This window comes from Anopheles stephensi, chromosome 3, assembly GCF_013141755.1.
Source record: "Anopheles stephensi strain Indian chromosome 3, UCI_ANSTEP_V1.0, whole genome shotgun sequence".
NCBI lineage: Eukaryota > Metazoa > Arthropoda > Insecta > Diptera > Culicidae > Anopheles > Anopheles stephensi.
In genome coordinates, this window is record NC_050203.1 from 25175176 (window position 1) to 25188024 (window position 12849).

Below are 12849 nucleotides of genomic sequence, written 5' to 3' on the forward strand. Positions count from 1 at the left end.
GCATAGAGCGGCCAATCATCAATCACTCCCGACTTGCTGTGATGGTTCGTGGAAATCGATTACATATTTGGACGATTGCTACCATGACGTTCTTGCAGCACTGTTTTGCGAAAAAGCCAATAATAATACATGTCGATAATAATAATAATTTATTGAACGATGAATGTTTCACTTTTATACATATAAATATTTTTTTAATTTATAATTTCTTTGTAACGATGCACTAGAAAATTGTTAGCCAAACTAACTAATCTGTAAAACGAAAAGTTACAGAGGTAGAGGTAGCTTAAGTAAATGCGCTAACCAAAACCATCGTACTTACTGCAGGTTCCGTATGAACAGTACCGGCACGAATGGTAAAACCGGTAATGAAACCTCAAACATTACACAACCGGACCCCGGAATGAGGCTTCCTGCCATTCCCGAATCGACATGGGTCGTCAGGATTAATGCTGTGATGAAGCAGTGTAAGCGCCACCGTAAAACATAACCAACCCACGAGAGGTTGTGTAAGGTTTGTGCTGCCGTGAAGCCCACCACACAGCTCACTTCCCAGAATGCTGTGAAACGCATCACCCCTTCGCAACATTGCGACAAATAAATCGGTAAATGTATTTCGATTTTCTTTCGAAGCCCGGTATCAACGCTGGGGATTAGATTTTAACCGGATAATGCTTGCAGCGCTGGGCGAAAGGCGAGCGGGCGTACAGGAGGATTCGTCCAAAAATAGCGCCATGAAATAAAACGACATTTAGCAATCAATGAGAGCTGGCAGAAGGCTAGCTAGGCAGAAGTATCCGGCTGGAGAAGGTACCTAAACTGAACGTTACTCCGTGTTGGACATAAAAGCCTCTGAATCGGAATGCGTCACGCTGGTAGGCTCCCATCCGGAGCACAGTTGGGAAGGTGGATAGTAACAGGTCAGGCAGATTAAAAAGGTAAGATTAAGTTTCGCTTCGCAGCGGACAAATCATCGTCGTAGGCACAAACGATTGCGATGTAATAAAGCACTCTTTCTCGCTCTCTCCTAGCAGCTACCAGCCCGAAATTGCTGGGCCTATGTAGTTTCAGTCAGCTTTTCCCAGAGACGCTTTATTTCATCGTTTGATCGTGCATACTAACGGTAGCAGTAGTAACGACGGTGGTGATGGTTTTTGGCTGTAATATCGATTTTTTGGGAAAGGTTTTCCAGGATTTGACCACCTGTCCAATCGCAAGGGAACCATCCAATTTTCCTGCTGAGCTACGCGAGCGAGCGAGAGAGTGAGACATCTGGCAAATAACAACTTGCGACGCCACCGTCAGCAAACAAACGGACCGAAAAAAAAAGTAAAAACAAAATACGAGTACGAAAGAAGGATGACGGAAAGCTTCCCAGAACGCACAGGGATGATGGTGGCGACCGGCGTGAAAATTAGTTTTTCCCATGCTAATCGTTACCGAAAATTTATTCTCTTTGACGCTGCTGTGCACGATCGAGAGAGAGAGAGGGTGACAGAGCGAGAACAAGTGCGAGCTGTAAAAGAACGGTGGCAGGACATTAGTTTCGTTTTTCCGTAGCACAGTTTCCGTTTTTCCGGTGGCGTAGTCGTTTTTCCATCGAAAGGAAAAGGTTAGCTTTTCCGTATTTTTCCCCCACTGGGACCAAGCGCTCAAACGTGTTGGTTCGATGGAAAAATTACCTGATATACGAAGCGGTTACAGAATTTTGTTAAAAGTATCTGAGGAGAGATTGAATTTGGGACGGGGTTCTTGAAATAGAAAAGGTAACGAGCTGAAGGATCGAAAAAAAGGTGTCCACAGGGTTCTGTTGGGAAGTGCCCTGGGCGTGTTATAATGTTATAACAAAGTGAGTTATAACAGCATTTTGAACATGGGCGTTAAAATTGATTGGTAATGATAATTCTGACCTAATCAAGTCCATGCATGGAAAACTTATTTACCCATACCTTGAAGATCTGGTCGAAGTTGGAACATGGTAGAAAATACCTTAAGACAACCAGCTATTCCGACTCACCGACAATTTTAAACGCAAACTTTAGGACTCGTTTCTTTAGCGATCAATTTTTGTGTCACCAAAAAAGACCAAGACACGACCGGCTTTGCTTTGGGCCACACACCAACTCCTCTCTCTCGGTCGGACGTGATGTGATCGATGTTAAACAAGTGGACAAACGAACGGAAACGACCGAACGCGACCACCGATCGCAAGGCTGATGATGGTTGGGTCGTCCTGCTACCGGCAGCCTTGTTTGCTGGCACACCTTTCGTTCCAGCACAAAATTGCCGTTTTGTTGACATGATTGATGTTTGCGTATGTATGAATCGAACCAGAAGCGGCTAGGAAGGGGAAAAAGAAAGCATGGAAGCACCCAAACCGAAAACTACCGTCGAAAGCGATTGCGCGCTGATTTAAAAGGTACCTGGTAGCGGTATATGTAGGATCCTCCGCCGACGGTGGAACGAGATAGAGCAATTTGAGCAAGTCTTATGCAAGACGTTTCTTCTTCCAACTAGCTTCAGCCCTCGTTGTTCACTTCTATTGATTGAAGGTGGCTCAAACAAACCGAGGTGACGAGGATGGGCAACCGAGCTCTCTTCGAAGAACGTTGGAACCGGAGTTCCTTACTAATTTCCTGGGGAAGCAGAATAGAGCCGCGCTAATGGTAGTGTATAAAGTGGCCCCCAGGCTAACACGTATTACTACCCGTAAGGTGTTCTAGCTATTAGTTGCCACTACTCTCCGCTCCGTTCGACAGGAAGTTTGAGCGTAACTTTTTGTTGTAGCCGAGGTTTCATTTCGTCTACCCAATTTCGATCGTGTGCCCCTCTATCGAACCACCGTGTCTCGTCCTATATATTGATGAATTACAAATCGAATGCTTTGTGAGGCGGTGCTCCGTGGTGGCGGAGAGTTTGTCGATGAGGCTCATAAATTTCACCTCAACTACCAGGTGAAAAGTGAGTCATCAGCAGCAGCGTAGCGTATAAGGGGGAAGAAAAGAATGCTTCAAAGTTTGACGAAGCCCGTAGAAGCAACCCGCAGAACACAGGGTGGCCAGACATGCGATGGAAACGTTGAGCTAGAAACTGCGCCAAAGTTCGAGGTTTATTTATTGCATTCAAGTGTTAATGGAACTGAAAGCCACGGTGGTGAAATTAAAAGCATTTCACAAGCTTCCCGTGAGGTGTGAAGAAACAAATTGACTGTTGAATAGTTTTTTTTCTATTACAGCTTATTGAGGTATCAATAAGTCTAGTTGGCCATAAATGGCAGGCGCATGACCTTTAAGAGGTCGTTAGGCCAAGAATGAAGAAGAAGACCCTCAAAGTCAATGTAAAAAACATCAACATACAACTACCCAACTAAACAAGCGAACATTATGCAGAGTGAATATAAAGTAGATTAACCAAATTGGTACCGAAAGTTTAGGCGCCCTGCAGTCTAGCTCAACCCACATTTGGAAGATCCGCGACGAACTTGTGGTCCTGACGTCTGCCAAGTTTTACCAACTGTACTGTAGCAGTATCGTCAGCCAACTCAGTTTGCATTGCGGCCACGAAACATGAAGATGTAGCAGTCTCTACAAAGTTTCGGGTCAGACAACCGTTCAACATCAAAGCCTATGCCGTCGCTCGACGACGGCGATACACAAACGGGGGTGGGTGAGGGGGGGGGCTCGAAATTCAATTTCTTTGGACAAACAAATTTGGGGCCAAACTGTACGGGAAAGAAGAGGCTGGGCGGAAAAGTTCGGCAGGTCGGCAGGAGATATGGAATAGATGGAATTTGGAAATGTGACATGTACTAGTTTTTGATGAATATGTGTCACTACCAGCGAGGGGAAAAAATGTGGAAAAGAAAAACTATTCGAGGTGGCAAGCTAAAACCAAGTCACAAATATAAAAGAAGTGAATCAAAAAGTGAATCAACCATTAAAAAACTAGTTATACAAAAAACATTAACATATAAAACTGAGGATATCGAGTACAAGGAAAAGAAAAGTAAGTAAAAAATTAAAATAAAAGAAAAAAGGAAAATAAATTAGACAAGGTGTAACAATAAGATAAAATTCCAAATATTATAAAAGTAAATCAAACAGAAAAGTATATTAAAACAAAATTTAGAAAGAAACTATACTTTATCAAAATATTTGAAAATTTAAACAGAACAACAATCGACAAACCAAAATTTATAAAAATCAATAAAACCAAGAAACAAAACAAAAGAAATTCGAGTTAAACGCATCAGCTAAAACTGATCAGCTTACAACAGGTAAAATGTATCAATAAACTGCTCTTTTCATCGTAGTAATCGCTAGCGCAAACAAACAAAACTCTATCATACTCTATCAAATTAAATCGTCACACTTTTAAAGGGGAAAGAATAAACGGCAAACAGGGGGAAAAATTATTAAAATCCTCTTAACCATCGAAAACTCCAATCCCCGATCGTTGCGGAAAAACACGTGCACGTATCGCGTACATTGTAAACTTAAACATTTCATATTTTGCCCATATTGCAGGCGACCATGTCCCACAAACAGACACACACACACATCCACACGCTTAGCCCTTTTCCGTTAGGTCCTTCTGCCCGGCCCGGAAGCCACATCATCCGTTACCCAAGCGCGTTGATGCTATTTTTCTATCGCGCTGCCCATGGCTGTGGGCATGATTCAATATCCATTATCTTTTGATGAGCAGCCACATAGTCGGGCAAAACAAGATCAGCAAACACGACGGTGTGCTGGCACACACGGTGCCTCGCGCTCCTTTGTTTTTTTTTTTGTGCACCCGGTTCGCTCGGATCCCTGAAGCCGTTCGAGGATCCTCGGTTGTATGGATTAACATTCAATTAAGTATGCGCTTACGCTTTTCCTCAGAGCTCGCGCCACATATGTACCACCCTCGCAAGTGCCAGCACCGGTTAAGAAATGATGGAAGTGGCAGCGGCCCTAGCATCCTCGCCAGCAAGTTCATAAATACTTCGCCCATCCTCAAAAGTACGTGCCACACAAAAAGGGTGAGGGGAAAAGATGGCGGAAACTAAGGTAGCTACGGAAGAAAAGAAGCACACCCTGAAGCGTTGGTTGGGGAAAGTCCTTGCCTGATGCCACACCGAAACCCGCCGCTCCTTATCGTGAGAGCTCCATGCTTCTGCTGTCATGTGTGCTAAGGTACTCTTGTTTTGTTCGCCTCCCTTCAGCGATAACACACACACACGTACACGGGCGACGTGTGTAATCATTTCGCATGCAGGGCCAATGTGCGAAACTTGTAAGCAGTGGTGGTAAGCGCATCGAGACTTCCCTCACCAGCCCTTCTTATAGTAGAGCTTCTGAAACGCGGGAAGTACAACACGGTTATCCTCCGTTCTTCATTATCAAACAACCAGGCCTGTCTTTTGGAAACGCCTGGAAAGATTTCCGTAGGACCTAAGATATTAGAAGTAATCTGCGGTGCGGAACTGTACACACCCTGGGTTTCTACTGTATTCGGATGGTGTGCGAATCGGGAGACTGCCGCCAGAAAAGTTATCCAATTCAGGAATATTAATTTATTTGTCAAACGTGATTAAAGGTACCGAACAGTCCGGACCCGGGGTGTGCGTAAGCGCCATTTAATGTATTGGAGCCGGAGGAAGAGGAAGCAGAGAGTCCAATGCTTGATCGAGCGTAACCGATGGTATTTTATTGTCATGTAGTTTAAGGGGATCAATATTTCTCAACGTGCCCCATCACGACGACGTCGGGCAGGCGGGGTTTTAACCAAACCCGTTCCGCTGTGGTTTTCCTTTTATTGGGAATTTTCCCCCCGGGCACTGGTAGCTCACTCACTCACACCTTTGGTCCGAAGGAACCCATAACCAAGGATGGAGAATCCTTTTCCGACCGGTACCGGTACGCTGGTAACGATGACAAATATCTGTGGATTTCGAAACCGTTTTCTTCGATGCGCGCGTGTCAGCGCCATCTGACACTGGTGTTTGACAGTGATCTTGCGGGCCAGGATTGGAGGTTTGGCTAGGTCAGTGGTCACACGCAACCGAGGTGGGAAGAGTGGTGAGAGATGAGAAGATCAAAACCAGAACCTAAAGTCGATTGTGCACGTCTCAAGAGGCAACTCCACTCCACGGTGGATCCTTTCCAATTTTTGCCTTTCCCGGTAATGTGTGGCGAAGGGATGGCATACTCTGGAGGCAAAGTAGATATGGGGACGGGTAGCTTTTGTTGGGCAACCAAGTAAAAGACAAACCGCGGTTCTTGAACGCCGTAGCATCCTCCGTTACAGGTCCGTGGTTGGCGCTGCCCCCGTAGGACTTGGAGCCCGGAAGAAACCGGGCTAGGCGCGGACCAACTTCGCAGAACCGGTACTCAAACGGAATCGTGGCAGAAAATCCTTCCCACTGGCAGAGGAGTTCTTGGCTGCAAAGGAAATGTAATTCCATCATTTCCTGCCCGTCGCCCCCGGGCCGATGCTCTAAGCGTAAGTATTTGTGGAGCCGGAGCGCACCGGTACCAAGACTCGAGGCATAATCGAAACGTGAAGAGTCAAGCCTTCGGTTTTTGCTGAAAGTATCAGCAGCAATGTGACTCTGTGTGTGTGTGTATGCAATGAGCTGGAACTGGCAAGATCTTCTTCTTCTTGCTCATCGCGGAGAGTTCCTTTTCACGCAAAGGAAGAGAAAATTGCAGAAGTGGAATCCAAGGACGAGCGTCAGCCAAGCTGATGACTCTCCCCTCCCCCTCCCCCTCCTGCTCGACATTCTGAAGCCTTCCTGCCTTCTTGCTTGACACACCTCTGAGAGCGATAGGTATATTGTGCAGAGAAGGGAAAAACAAAAAAATGGGAACCCATTCTAAATAAAGAAAGCACAACGGGAGCGCACGGAACGAAACGGAAAAAGGATGGAAAAGTCAAGTTCCGGGCGCAGGAAATAGTAGCTTCGAAGTTTTCTCGTTTTCAATTCCGACGCTTCGAGAAACGTCGTTTTGCGTCCACACACACACACATCCCCATGTCTGCCGTCTGTATCGTGGCATTTTCTTGGGAATTTACCGAGGCCCAGTCTCGCCCGATACCATTGCAGTAGCGTCGCTTTAGCTCTTCTGTCCTGCGAGTTGGCGAAGCAGCAGCACAGTCAAACGCCAAGTCACACACCGGCACCTGGAGAAACCATTTTATTTGTTCGCCTCGCCGTATCACCAGACAGCGTTTGGGAAAAGAAACTGGAAGGAAACAACATCCCATTTTCGGTTGAATTTTCTCTTTCCGCGCAAGCTGACGAGCCGTTGCTGGGCAGGAAAGACATTGGGTAGGGATGCGGAGGGAACAATAAAAGGGATCCCGTCGGTTGGTTTGGATACCGTCCACGGGACAGTGGTGTGGGCCGCGTACGCGTGGAGACAACCATTGCATTTCTTGGACGAGCCAGAGCTCCGAAGAAAAGGACACCACACCGTGTGGCGAACACAGCAGGGCGAGTTGTGCAGTTGGGTTTGCGGGAGCAATTTGTGGCAAAAATGACTAGCAGTGTGCAGCGACCAGAAGCTCATCGTCTACATTTATCGAAGCGTCATCCACATTGTAGTGGACCGGCTTGGAACCTGAGAAATCGGAGGATTATCGGCTCGTGATGATGATGATCGTTGAAAGGGTAGGCTGTAGAAGTAGTTTGGGAGGTTGAAAGAGTTCAGCAAGATCATCCCTTCAGGCCCGACCTCAACACTAAAGGTGGATTTTGTTTTGTTTCGGCGGCGGTTTACTGTTGGTACTTACGTAGCACCGGCAACATCACTAAAAAGAATATCTCAAGGCATCAAGACGAGAAAAGGGAAGCCTTCACTCTTTTGCAGTCTCACTCCGTGTACTCGACAACAACAACAAAAAAATAAATAACGGGAGTCAGGATCGAACGATAAAATTTATACAGAGAGCAATTGAGTGGATGATTAAGAACATCATCAAAAGGTTTACCGATATCCTCCTTTTCGGCATTCGGTCCCATTTTCGTAGTCACGCTTTCGCCTCTTCACGTTCGAGAGACTCACCGGAAATTCGGGCCGCGAGACATTAGATATTGCAGATAATGGGTATGTCCTGCCCGATGGCTGGATAGGAGACTGGGGAAAGAAACCGTAAGCCTGGAGCTGGCCGATTCTTCATCTACTCGGAGCAACCATCTAATGATAAGCCTCCTCCTGCCTTCCCAAGCCGTTGTTCCTCTTCCCAACCCCTACGGTACATCAGTTGTTTTGTCAACCGGTGTGCAGAATATTCTTTCCACTTTGTCTCTCTATCTCTCTTCGATTGGCAATCGATGAAGGACCGGTCGAACGATGAAGAAAAGCCTGCCCAAGTGGAAATGATCTGATTGTCCTTGAAATTTTGGGCAGGGCAAGAAGGACACGGAGAACCCGGGATTTTGTTGTCTTAGGAGGAAAAACACACATTTCGAAACAATCACAACGACCCGAGGTTACGAGGTGCGTCTTCCGTAGTGCTTGATGGGACACAGGCAGTTTTGGTTCCTTTTGTTTATCCACTTTCGTAGCCCCCACTCACCCGTGCCCATGGCTACAGAGTAGTTTTGACAGGTGATTCTTCTTCTTCAGGTTATGCGACAGCAATCGGCCGGGAAACAATCACGAGATGGGGGGCCGCTAAGGGGGGCACGCTCTGGGACGAGTGGATTTGGTATGATATTTCCAGGAAGGAAGGAAGGTTTTTGTTCCAGAACCCAAACAAAATCACCAATAAGTTACCCAAATTGGTCCATTATAATTAAATTATGGGAAAATCCCCGGAAACAAATGGAATTTACCCGTGGTAGGCAAATTGCTAAAAATAAGACTAAGCTCAATCACAGATTTTAGTGCCTGATAGTGAATTCTGACGAGGGCCCGGGTTTTCCTTGAATGTTTGAAGTTACATTTTTTAAAAGGAAACACAAACTCAATTTAATAGAAAATATTATTTCATAAGTTGGGATAGTCTCGTAGACTTTAGTTTGAAGCAAAGCCCGGAAGATCCGGACCCGGACTTCTCTCGGTGAGTCTCATAACCCAACTTTATAGCATCCATTTGCTATAAAAATTTAAGCTTTCTAGCTCAAGATCATTTTTATAGTAAAGTGTCTAAACATTCCCAACAACAAACAGAGCTACTACACATAAATGATAAAATCGTGCCCCCCCCACACACACACACACACACGAGGAAATCGTTAATACTTCAAAAAAGCTGACAAACTTTCCCACTCTCCACACAAAATGGGAACATCGTCTTCCTCTTCTTCGCAAAAAAAACAAACGGAGTAAATCGTGAAAAACTTTGCACCGATGATGAACGGTGCCCGTTGTGTTCCTGCACATCCGGAGTAGAGGAGAACTGTGTGAGAGCGAATAACCAAGCGAATTTTCCGAACTGTTGTGTGCTGTGTATTGGACCCCAGCCTGTGTGCTTGTGTTTTATCTCTTTTGCATGAGCCTTCCAGCCGCTGTCACTGGAAAGCATTTGGATTGTGACTGGATAAAGTCGTACCTTACCTTTCCACTATGGAAGGGCGAAAGTTGTGGCCACTAGCCGTATGCACTCAACTTTGAATGTAACAGCCGAGCGTTATTTTAATATACACACATACTGCACCTTGGCAAAACACGTGTGCAGTCCACAACACCAACCGCTTTGGACTGGTAAACGAGGATCGCTATCTGAACTCACTGCAGCTCGCTACCGACGGTAGGACTTTAAAATTAATATTACTTTTATTGTAAACCTCGTAGAAGCCGTGGTGCATAGCGTGAATGCCACGGTTGTGTTAAAAGTTAGGAATTCAAAAAACGGATGCACATTGTACAAACACGCAGCGCACACACGGTTGCAAACCGGAACGATAGCGAAGCCCGGAAGCCGGAAACAATAGCCCAAACCTAGGTTCAGCCTCAAACAGGAAGTGTTAGAGGTAGGGTCCGGTAGGGTAAACGAGACGAGGGATAAATCGGCACCGACGAGCTCTCCCATGATGATGCATCTTTTTCACTGTCGTGCTTGCTGCTGCACGTATTTGGCTTATCGATTATCGGCCATCGGTAGGTGTAGCTGTGTGGAGAGGGTGGTGTGAGATTGGTGGACAGGCCCGTTGTTTTCAGCGCTAGGATCGCTATTGTTTTCGAGCGCCATTGCACGCAATTTATCTGCAGTGTATTAAATGTGTGCAGGATGTGTGCGTACGTGTCGTCGTGCGAGCAGAACAAAGGAGCATGGGAGCAATTTAGGACGCGTTGCTTGTTGCTGCTACTCTTCTGGCAGGATGTGGTGGAGATTGAAATTTGATAATATGATTTAATACGTCCTTAAAAGCTTACTTTTCTGGATAGTTTGCAGCATATCAAAAGGAATTTGGATCGTTTTTATTCTCTCTTGTCAACAGGGTTATTTATGCGTACTCTTTAGTCTCTTTAACTTTTTGGTGCAAGATCCACAAAGATGTTGATGTCATATCTGAAGGCGTTTAGAGGTTTAGCAACCGAGATGTTCCAGGTTTGCAAGACAAATTTAAAGTTCATTACAATTCTACTTCCTAACACAAATCCTATCGACCCAATTTTATGCACAGCCAAAATATTACTGCATTATCAATTCATTGGACGTCTGCAGAGGAGGAAGGAATTGCGATTTAAGCATAATTCTTGCTATCTTGTGTAGGGCTTTCAGATCTCTCACCAATGTGAATTAGGCTTCTAGGATATCTTCTCATTTATGGAGAAAAACGAGAGCAACGAATTGTGCAACAAGGTCTAGTCGTGTACTGCATTATAACACATGGGTAATGTGGCTATTAACTGCCACATCTAGGACCTCCCGCGAGTAACACAATTTGCATGGAAATCTTCTTGAACATGGGATTTGACCTCTCCCGATATGAGACTTCTTCTTCTTTCTTGGCCCAACGATCTCTTAGGTCATGCCTGCCATATATAGCTTACTAGACTTATTGTTACCGCATAGTTAGATAGTCAGTCCTCATTATGGAGGAACGGCCCAGAAGACCGGCGCCACTGTCGCATCTATCACCGGGCCGCCCCAGTAAGACTAATGACCCTCGATAAGAGACTAATAAAGTTGATAGTTGTTGATAGAGTTGAAGTTGATTCAAACGTCAGGGTTTCCAGTTAAAAGTCAGACATTCTTCGAACTGTTGTCGTATTGTGCCAAGCGTTAGCCAATTTTTATGACATTTTTTTTAAGAAAAAGATTCTTCTTCTTTCTTGGCCTAACAACGACCGCTAAGGTCTTGCCTGCCATTTTTGGCCTACTAGACTTATTTGATACCACATAGTTGGGTGGTCAGTCCTCACTATGGCGGAAGACCGGCGCCGCTGTCGCATCTACCACCCCACCACAAAAGGCTATGAAAGTATTTTACTGATTTAAATAAATTTTATGGCCTCTATGGAGCCCAGTTCTTTAGTGGCAGACTTAAAATTTATTCCTCGACTAAAAGAATTTTCGAGGATACCTCGTTGGCTAGGACCTAGACATTAAACGACACTTATTCCATCTTGTTAACTTCACACCCCACTTCCACGCGAGAGTTCACTTCGGTCAGGATAATGAATCGTGAACGGGTCGTCCCTCGTTCACCAATTTCCATACGAGCAAACCCCCCACTTCATCGCGTCCAGCGCAAGGAAAAGTTACTATCTAACTTGATAGCGACCCGACGTGAATTAAGCGATCCGACCCAGCGCAGTAGTTGGGCGGACGATCCCTTGTCAAAGAGTTAGCGTAATGGGATGGAGTGTAAGGTTTTAAAAGCCCACGCATTTCTTGCCCGGGCAGACAGGTTCGAGTAAAAGGCGCGGTTACGCGCGTGACTGATGGATAGGTTCTGTGTATTTTTAATTGCTTTTTACCACGAGTTTAAAGGTTTCCTTTTTGCGTTTTCCTCAAAACGAACTGGAATGGAAATGGAACGATAATGGAGTGAAAACGGTCATTTAAGCGCCAGAGGTCGACATTAACGCTCATCAAACATTAAAATCTATCAATTTAACTCACTCCAGCATGGCGCGCGGGCGAGTGCGGTTCGTGCGGAGGAGGTTGCTAGATACGAGCTATTGGGCTTGTCATGTTGGGCTATAGAAATTGCTTGCTTTTTAATTGCGCAAAACGTTTCATTATCACCCAATCACACAGAACGTTGCGCTGCCATTAGGAGAACATAAAGCGAAAGCAAAACGGGGAAAAAACAAATAAATTCAATCGTTTGCGTTCGTTTTTAGCTGCCAGAATTTTCCACGAAAAGCATATGAACCCCTCGCTGTTTTCACCACCGGGCTATCGAACGCAAAACTTGAAACGCCCTTGATTCTCTTCACCATCTTGCTACGATTCTCGGGAAAAATGGCCGGGGGATTTTTTATTGTAAAAAAAGCCCTCGATGCCATCGTTTCCGTTGAAAGCTTTCATCAAAAAATTGCAATCACTCCCCCCAAATACACATGAGGCACATTGAACCGCGCTCAATAATAATTGAAGTGTTTCAGTTGAACCGCATCCCGCAGCATTTGCCAAACGTGGCGACCTTTGATTCAATGTTTCCCCGCTCCCGGCTAGGCAGCACATTAGGGATGCCCGGTTCAACATAGAGCAAAAATCAATAGGACCACATTGAATTAATTACGAGTCGGCGAAAATCAGCCACTGGACTCGAGCGCAGCGTGTGACGGTGGTTTGGTTGCATCTACAATTTGGTCGTTGAGGTCGTGAGGAAGAAGGAAAAGCAACAGCAAAAAGAAAAAAAATATCCCCCAAAGCAATGCGTTGCCCTTTCCGGGTTAT

At 45.5% G+C, this 12849-nt stretch overlaps 1 protein-coding gene across 20 annotated transcripts in view; it reads right to left on the minus strand.

The window, feature by feature from the left end:
• Window positions 1-12849, minus strand: part of LOC118511404 (calsyntenin-1) — a 106378-nt gene that overhangs the window by 12083 nt on the left and 81446 nt on the right. The gene's annotated exons all lie outside the window — the stretch shown is intronic.